Here is a 7,183-nt window from a genome sequence, read left to right as displayed (position 1 = left end):
AGCTGGGTCTCTGGAAAGGTAACATCCCAGTCCAGATCCTGTAGGCACTTGTACATCGTCCTCTTATATGGATCAGTTGTTCTGTCACCTGTCCTTCGGGTCGAGGTTTGCACACGGTGACGTTTAAACAAATGGGTAATAACAAAGGTTTTAATCTTCCTTGAAAACATCTTAAACACAACTAGAGCAGGATACATCAATAACTTAACAAAAGACATTAACAACAGACAATAAACAGAGGCAGAAGGGGAACTAAATAGTGTCCAGATATTGAGTGAAATTGGAAACAGGTGCAGGTGAAATCAAGGATGTCAGGTGTGCGTGCAGGGAATTGTGGGAATTGGAGTCCGGGTGGAACGTGCAGGCGAAGTGTTACACACTGCCATATTTAAAAGTAATCACATTGTCTAATTTCTTTGAAGATGTAAATGTAGTATAATATGGAATGTATGTATGTACATGTATAGCATGATATGTCATGTAAATCCAATGTGGGAACATACTGTAAGATGCCTTACTTTTTGGTAAACCATGTGTTGAAAGGATGATGCCATAAAATTCTACCTTTCTAGGTAGCTGACAAGTTTTTGAAACAGAAATTGTGTTTGTGTTCAGCAGGCTCACTGGCATATTTGCTTAACAGGTTATGAAAGATGAGACATGTGTGCTTTTATGTTAATAAAAAACCTGAAAACTCTATCTGTTGAATTGCTGAAGACTGTAAATCAATACATACCCAGCCTCGCCTGGACATTAGATCAATATTCACTCCGCAGATGAGTGCATGCAAAAAAGTAACTATGCTAAAGCAGTATGTTTTCAAGGTTCTGTTTTCCCAGCCGCTCCAGCTGGTCTCACCGTGGGAGAAGGAAATGGGTCCAGCTCCACCATCAAGGCGTTAATTGAGTAAAGCTGCAGGCTGGAGACTCCATGAGCATTCCTTTGTTTGTTTGTGTTTTACTGACAACACATCAGTGCTCCCTACAGGCCATAGCCAAATCACATCAGACCATAGAAATAAACATATCTAGACTTATAGGACTTGTATTTGTACTTTACACCTCTATGCCTTCAATATAGTTAAGAAGTAAGTTTGCTTCAGAAAATAATCACCTTTACTTCTTAATAGTGGATCAGGTTTCAATCACTCAATATGCTGAAACTGCTACATTAAGCACATCAGATTTTTAAAGATTGCCCCAGAGAGCTGGAAACAGACTGATGGAATGTCTTGTGCGATGATGTCCCCTATTAATTAAAGAAAATGGGTCCAAATCCATCAAAGACACAAGAATAGATAAAAGCTATATCAGCTTCTGCTAGTGACATCCCAATGATAGCCCATATGAGAGGATTACAAAAACAATGAAGTTGGAGTTATTTCAACAGATATTTCAAGATGACAAAATTCTCCTTCTGCACAAAAGCTTTGCGACTAAGAAACTAGACACCTGGCCGAGGATGTCTATAATACCTGGAGAGAGCTAGTCCTATGCATTTTCATTTATCTAGATGGGAATATAACAGTCAAAACGTTTTAAAGGCACAATATGTATGATTTATGCATTTAAATATCCAAAAACTATTAGTATAGTGTTTTATTGTTTGCTCACTTTTGTCTCGTTGGATTGATTTCCATCAGCAGTGAAGCTGAAGAATACTCCCAAAACTCATTCCACGTTCCTTCACAGCATCATCAACATCAACCCATGTCTTTGTTAATGTTTTGTGACCTTTAGCTGCGAAAATTACACATTGTTCTTGTAACCACTCAACCCGAGCCATAAACGCAATGTGACCAATTACTGTCAAGCGGACATGTCTCACAAGTCCTGAAAAGTGAAGCCATACTTATTTGATCACCCCCTGGTAGCTTGCTGGAGTATATGTCAAAAACCTGCCTTCTTTATGTAAAAGAACGGGATTCAAGCCAAACAAAAAAATGCAAGTATATTTTTGCAAATGTTGGTTTCTGTCATTACCATGTTAATTTGTATGCAAGTTGGTTTGTGTAAGTTAGTTATAAGATGTTATATAAAAGGGCATGGTAACATGATTTCGTCGTTTGCGACTGAGCCATTGAGGAATATGAACGGGACCTTGATACCACGTCTCCACATCACGCTCACGCTCACTACTACTCAAACTCTGGCTTCAAATGATGTCATCGGCGCAATATGTCAGCAGCCATATCTCAGACATTTTGGCTTTATTTTTCTACAATGGAAGTGAATGAAGGTGCATCGTCCATCAATTTTACGGTCTATGCTCTAAAGCCACAGAAAACTGACGTCCATACAGTGCTGATCGGCATCATAATAATGTGCATGGTCCACAGGATCCACAGGATCATGCTAACCAGTAAAACCTTGACCCTTTAGACCTGTCCATGCTTTAATTTGTTGCCTCAAGCTATCTACTGCTATTTTTGAATGTACAGTTCAGCTTTAAGAACATTTTCTTCCTGCACACAGGGTCCTGATCCTGAGGGTACAGATGCTAGTGTGAATGAAACTGGCCCGGGGAGAAAACATGACACAGCTGGGTCATTGTATAACAAATCGCTTGTTTATATGTGTGTGTGTGTGTGTGTGTGTGTGTGTTTTGAAAAGCGTGTGAATTCATTCTGACTGTGCTCTGGTATCCTACAGGCTATTGAGTCATTTCATACTGAACTCCAATGAGGCCATCTTGCTCTGGAGAAGGCCAGGACTCCAGCTGTCAAATACAACTCGGAGCACAGAGAAAACTTTACCAAACTTTAAGAGCCTGTGGGGAAAATAATAATTGCGTTACCTTTTTTGATCTAGGGACGTAAACTTCCAGATTTAGGTAGCCAGATCCAGATCAGCAAAGTGAAATCATGCAGAATCGTAGAGCTTTATTTTGTTCAATCCCAAAATGACTCTCCTGTTGCCTGAAAGGTTCAGTTTATGAAATTTAGCGCCATCTAGCGGTGAGGTTTGAACTGCAACCAACAACTCACTCCACCCCTCCCTTTCAAAGCACTAATATTGCTGAAACACAACTGAGATGTTGTCGTTTTCGCTTCTTTGCAGAAGGATATAACGTATTTAGGAAACGTGCTCTGTAAAGCAGGTTGTCCATATAGGGATCCTGTAGAAACTACATGGTGAGTTTCATGCAAGGGACCCCGCAGTGTATGTGAATAGAAACATACCTTACACACCTTCATTATGTAAGGTCTTTACACACCTCTAAAGACAATATTAATTATGTTGCATTTCTGTCAATAGATCCTCCAAAAAATTACACATTGGACCTTTAAGGGACAATATCTCATTTTCAATAACAAAGATGTAGCTTGATCAGAGCCATTGAGAGAGGGAGTTCTGCCAACGGAAGTCCAAAATGTTGGATATAATATTTTATTAATTAAACGGCTTTCGTCTTTAAATGGGTTAGAAGTTTACCCCAGTTGGTCTGTTTAGTCGCAGCTCCATCGCGTTACTGGTAACTTCAGGGAACTATTGAAACTGTTCCATTGGAGTCAACGAAGAAGACGCGACTCTCTCTCTCAATGGCTCTGAGCTTAATGGTGCAGTGGAGCATGGAATGATGGGAGTTGTTGTTTTCACCTCCACTGCAGATGGACATCCATCCGACGGAACATACAGATCATCTTCATTTATAGGGATATTTAAATGCAAAAAATCGCACATTTTGTTCCTTTAATGGAAAAATGTGCAAAAATCATATTTTGTCGTCACCATCATATCGTACTTTTCTGTCATATTTCAAGTCATAAAGCTCTACGAAATCGTTCACTGAAAATGTATTTGAAAGTCATGGTGTTTCGATCTATGGAAAAGAACATCATTAACATTCAGTAAAACATCTCCAATTTAAAAAAAAACATCATGGTTATGGAAAAACTGCAGACTGCTTTAGATAGACGGATAGTTGCTTACATCAGTTGTGATGTGCCCTGATATCTTTGGCCAGTGATATGAGCACAAGATCATTGCTTGTGTGTGACAGACCATTTCAAGCAGTTCCAGCCAAGAGGGGGGCAGATCTGTTTAGCGGTCACAGAGTGATGGACAGCCACAGGGGGCGGTGGATGTAGGAGGAAGGGTGGCAGAATACAGCGGGTGTTATATCCAGTTTCCAGATATAACACTACCTCATTAAGCTCTCCTATCATGCCTGCTGGAGCACTGATGTCAGTGGCTCAGAGCCAATATGGCGGCTTCTACAAATCCCAACATTTCAGCACTCGATCAGTTCACTGGAAAAATGAAACACTACTGTTTCAGTTCCAAACTAGCTGTGTCTATAACCACTTTACAGGAGATGACAATAAATATACTTTTAAAAACTATATGAGACAAAATGTTGGAGAGTAAAAATTTCCCCACGCGTGTTCCTGCTGGAGCCAGTCTAATTCAAGCTATTTATTTGAGATCTCTGTCCGTACAGACGAAGTGTTTGTCCTGCTCTCTTCTAAGATCCAAGCAGATGTTTAGAACTCACACCACATTACAGGATTGAAGTCAGCTGGTCTGTCTTATCTTGTGAAGAATGCACAGCTCATCAAATATGGACACTTCCTACAGCAACTGATACACAACAGTCATAATTCACTCACTGATAAACAAACCCTGAATAACATTTTCAAAGCGCAGATGTTAGACATGGCATAGTCTTTCCACAACTGCTCAGACAAACAAAATCAATCTCTGTACAATGTCTCTTCTCCAAAAACGAATATGTTGCTGTCTGCACTATCCTGATAAGAGATTTGATAACATAAATATTAATAAGGAGCCAAAGGAAATGAATTTGCATTCTGCTTTGTTACAATATGCTGGTTTGAAACTGCAATGAATACATTTCTGAGCAGAGAAAATATTTCTTCAGTAATTGGGTGGTTGAAATACTTTTCAGCAGCTGACCTGCGATTTGAATATACTCAAAATAAAACATTTTTAAACTGCTTCCAAACTTTCATTGTCCAATTATCATAATGCGGGTTCAGGTCATAACATGGTAGTAAACGATTATGAACTAAATATACGAACTAGTTTGTAAAAGGTGGAAAATATAAAGAAAGGTGACAGAAAACATGTATTTTAGTAGAAATATGTGTTATCTTAGCTGGGAAAACTCCAAAATATTGACAAAATTTGCAATTAGAAGATGCAATCATTTAAAATGTAAGGTCTCTCACATCCACCAATATGCATAAATGGTTTGCATGACATCATCCTGGACTCTAGCTTCTTTTAAAGTTCCATCTTTATTTTGAAAAGGGGAGTGGCCTCTTCATGTCCCTCCCTAATTTCCTGTTTCAAACATCAAAGTTGCGTATTTCAAGGCTCTTCAGTGGATCCCCGTGAAATAAATATATATCCTATTTATTTTGCACATTACTAGTATTGGGGTGAACATGTCAAGTACAAATTCACATAAAAAAATTAAACGTTTGCTGCCTTAGTTTTATAATTGAATCAATTTGAAATGGAAGAACAAGCCACATTCCCTATTTTTCATTTGAAATATAATAATTATAAAATGTAAAGATATTTATCTTGTGGAAGTACAATATAGAAGTCAATAACTACTTCCAGTTCACATAGACATATAAGTATATCTACACTGTTAAAAAACTAGTAAGATTTTCTTTTTTTGCACACAGTTTCTTTTTGTAAATTTTACTTTAACAAAAGATGTAATATTTGCTATAAAAACAAAAATTAAGTAAACCCTATAGTTGTTTTTTTACAGTGTACACATTTTGCATCAAAATGCAGTTATTTTCCAGAGACACGCTTTTTGGGGACAAATTCAAAATGTGCAAATAAAAATGAAAGACAATGCTTAAAAAGTTTGGGGAAAAAAACTAAGATGCAAATTACAGTTCACATAGTTAGTCATGCATGCCCAATCTCTCAAGGTCAACTTTTGTTTTATACATGAATGGCAAGTTAGTGAAGGAAAGCTGGTGGAAAACATTTGGAATGGCATTATGTCATTTCATCATCTTTATATCCAAAGTTTAATTCTCTGACAAGTTTTATTCTAAGTATGAAAATTGAATCAGTATACTGTATAAATCTCCCAAGTCACAAGAACCGTAAAACCCAAGGGCTTATTTGGTTGATACTGTTAGAGGTTCTGCAATAATATTATAAACATTCGCTAACTTCTGCATATTTGCTACTTTACAACCTGACTGTGGAAAAGTCACTAGCTCATTGTTAGCTAATTGAAAATGTTAAAATCTCCCCTTGACTTGTAAGTCCCTTTGCGTCTGCTAAATGAATGTGAATGAAAGTCATACATTGTAACTGTTGGAGAGTATAAGGCCTAAAAGTCGTTTAGGTGGGTAAACAATTCGGTTCCACCAGAGTTTCTATAACTATCCAAATATAGAAACTCCTCACACTTTATGTAGAGCTTTGAAGCCCATGCAGACTTGATCACGCAGCAGCCCCAGGTGTCCTCACTGCGTCTGGGCTGCTTTGGGAAATGACGGTCCCTGAGCCCTGGGAAACCTCCCTGGATACACCAGCTGGCGGAGTTACATAAGAGCCGCTGGCATAACCGTTCTATTACAGGGAGCTGGAGGAAAGACGGAGAGAGATAAAGGGTGGATGGTGGTTTTGAATGTGTGATGAGCTCCTAACGTCTCACCCGATAATGCCTTTGCCTGGCCATGTTATGTCTTACTAGGAACATGTCAGCTGTGATTTCTGGCTAAACTTTAACTTTTAGGAGCAAGACTGTAGGTTACTAAATAGGTCTAAATGTTTAAAACGGGATTAGATATTAAATAGATCATATTTGGTTAGGATCCGGTCTCGGTTTTCTGTAAATCAATGTGCTAAAGCCTTCCTCTGTTGGACACAAAGTTTCCTTCACTTTAAATTCATAGCTCCCCCCATTGTTACTGAATGCTTGGATGCTGATTCAGAAGTTCAATAGTGTGGTATGTCAGAACATGTACTGTGTGTACCCATCCTGCAGCCAATCAGAAAAGGGGGCGGACCACCTGGTCCCGGAGTGAATGTCATTTCAAAGGCAGTAGCCTAATCTAGCAGCACACTACCGCCCCCCTGTGACAAGTATTAGCACATCTACAGCATTAATGAACATTAAAGGAATACATCATCCACAAAAAAATCTGTCATCATTTATTCACCCTCATGTTGTTCAA

The sequence above is a fragment of the Triplophysa dalaica genome, chromosome 17 (assembly GCF_015846415.1).
Source record: "Triplophysa dalaica isolate WHDGS20190420 chromosome 17, ASM1584641v1, whole genome shotgun sequence".
NCBI lineage: Eukaryota > Metazoa > Chordata > Actinopteri > Cypriniformes > Nemacheilidae > Triplophysa > Triplophysa dalaica.
This window is presented reverse-complemented; position numbering follows the sequence as displayed.